The sequence below is a fragment of the Montipora foliosa genome, chromosome 9 (genome assembly GCF_036669935.1).
Source record: "Montipora foliosa isolate CH-2021 chromosome 9, ASM3666993v2, whole genome shotgun sequence".
NCBI classification, from domain to species: Eukaryota; Metazoa; Cnidaria; class Anthozoa; order Scleractinia; family Acroporidae; genus Montipora; species Montipora foliosa.
This window is the reverse complement of record NC_090877.1, coordinates 41,901,443-41,903,942: the sequence shown is the minus strand read 5'-3', so window position 1 is coordinate 41,903,942 and position 2,500 is coordinate 41,901,443. Positions and strand designations below refer to the sequence as shown.

The following is a 2,500-nucleotide window of genomic DNA, read 5'->3' as shown; positions in this document are numbered from 1 at the left end:
ACTGTTTCCTTCCTCAAGAAATGCAAATGAAACTTAGACTGTTTAATTAAGGCGGCTCCTGTATTCATGTATTTATCCAGTCAGTCTCAACATTACAACATAGCAAGGGAACAAAGAACTGTAATATGCACTTACCCAGCGATACACGAACTCATGCACCCTCCAGATCTATAACCCTCTATAGTCCTTTTGGCTCATACCCAGTCTTGAAGAATATTTTCGTCCGGCAAGCTATATGCTTATTTGAACAAAACTTGTCCAGCAGCTTCCTACGTATTTAAATGAAGAATGAGTAATTTCTGTTGAATTGGCATTTCCTTTGATTTGATTGACGTTTGATTATCTAATGCTTCAAACAGATTCGTAGTAATTTCTGAGAGAACACACTTCTGTCTCTCTGAACTGTTTCACGTCTCTTGATTTGCTGACTTGATTTTTGGAGCCGTTTTGCTGATCCTTTGCTAACCTGGTTTGACCCGCAATTTTTCTGTATAACTTACTTAAAACAATCTGAGTGGATATCGCTAAAGAAGGGAGTCTATCGATCGCTTATATCATAGTTCTTAATTGTTTGTTTTTATTTTTGATCGAATGATATAACAATGAATAAATTGTACGATTGGATTGTGCACTGTTTGCTGAACCACGTACAACGCTAAAGGATATGACTTCATTGGTAGTTAACTAACTGCCTTCGTGAAAACTTCAAAAGGAATATTTCAAATTTGAATCTGATACTTTGAAAGAATAGATCCTTTCGGCAAAACGGTGCATGCTGGGTAATCAGGATCAATTTCATGATGAACGTATAGACTTCAGAGTGAGAATGACCGATCAAAGATTTATTGTGCTGGTTTTTGAAGGGAGATTTACCCTTTGTCAAGAAGTTTTGTCGATCAAATAAAGGTAAATGGTTGATTCTACGCTTATTTACCAGTATGAGTTGTGTATAGTCCGTGAAATGGAGAGAACCTATTAACATGACGAAGTACAGCCAGTCGAGCAATTGACGCTTCGTTGTTCGAGTCAAAACAATTCTTCTAGAGTCCATTTTACGACTTTTCGAATTATCTTTTCCTCTCAGATGGGAGATATCGATGACTCTGGCTTTCGAAGATTTTTTTGATTGGAGTGTTGGTCAACTTCAGTTCTATTTGATGAGAACAGTAAAGTCGACAACGTTGAAAGGAACAAGAAAGATCGGGGAGTCAAGCAATTGCCTGTGGATTTTGAAATTAAACCCCAAAACTCCCTTGAATTGGGGGTAACCATGCTTTTTTCAGAGATAATTAAGTTTCAATTTGGCAAAGAACGCCATACGTTGCTTTGTATTTTACAGCTTTTTACAAATATTGCTGATTAATTATCTTTTCAAAATGCGTGGTTAACCTCAATTTTCTTTTTTGATTTCAATAACACTTGTTAAGATCTGCTTTTCTCGCATATTCAGGAAACCGCGCAAAATACCTTTGAATTAGTAGGCACCGTCCTTAAAGGTTATTTTTACCGAAAAAAATACTGTTGGTGAGCTGCCACAAGAGAGTATTAGGTAGAGGAGCTAATCCCCCATTGTCATGTTTGGTTGCGTGTCCTACTGCGTAGTTATTTCAAAGGTCAGTGAAAGTGGGGGGGGGGGGGGGGGGGTTACTCCCTTATATGGGCTATATAGGTATGTGCGGCCCCAAAGGGTAGGGTTTATCCAGCCGTTTTGGTCATAAATAGGGTATTGATTTTTGCACTCTAGGCTTGAATTCGTTTTTTATTTAGAAGAAACTACTTCTTTATCATGTCCCCCTTCTTAGTCACCATAAGGTAAGGATGTATTCTGTAGTTATGACAGCACATTATGTAATCCTTGTTGTGGAATTGTGAGCTCGAAACTTTGACATGCAGTCTTATAAGCTACCTAATAAAAGCAGATAAACATTTCCTTTAACATTGGTCTGAACTAGGGAAATGATTATAAGGCAGGTCTGCACCAGGGTATTGATTTAAGGGTCATAAATAGGGTATCAAATTTGTGGTCAGGTCATAAATAAGGTAGGGAAAATCGCAGATTTTGGTCATAAATAGGGTAAGGGTTTTGGAAAGCGGGCCGCACACCCCTACCCAATTTTTCTGGGAGTACCCCCAGGGAAGTGGACCGTGCGGTCATGGTAATTGAACAAATGAAAACATTCCTTCGCAGCACGGGCGCGATCTAAAAAAGTTATAATAGAACAAAAAGATTCGCTCCCTTACCTCACATTCTCTTGGCTGCAGCCAAGAACACTGGATTTTCGAACTGTCTGATTTGCGCATCGACTTCTAGGACATCCAATGAATCACTGGATTGCAGCTCGGAGTCACCAATTGCTTGTCGAAGCCACGGGTGCTCATCGTTCATGTCAACGATTGACATCGTGCAGATTGTTTTTCTTTCAGCCGCTCGCCTTTGTTCCTTTAAAGCTCTCGCCAAGTATTACCACATGACATACCGGAACTAAAGAAATTCCTTTTT

General features: G+C 39.2%; 1 protein-coding gene across 1 annotated transcript in view; it reads right to left on the bottom strand.

Annotated features, from left to right (window-relative positions):
- Positions 1–2,500, bottom strand: part of LOC137970977 (uncharacterized) — a 12,426-nt gene that overhangs the window by 9,918 nt on the left and 8 nt on the right. The window contains exons 1-2 of the mRNA XM_068817663.1: positions 2,242–2,500; positions 136–269 (exon numbers count right to left, since the gene is read on the bottom strand). The exon at positions 2,242–2,500 is cut by the window's right edge and continues 8 nt beyond it. The gene's annotated coding sequence lies outside the window, so the exon portion shown is untranslated. The remainder of the gene's footprint in view (positions 1–135; positions 270–2,241) is intronic.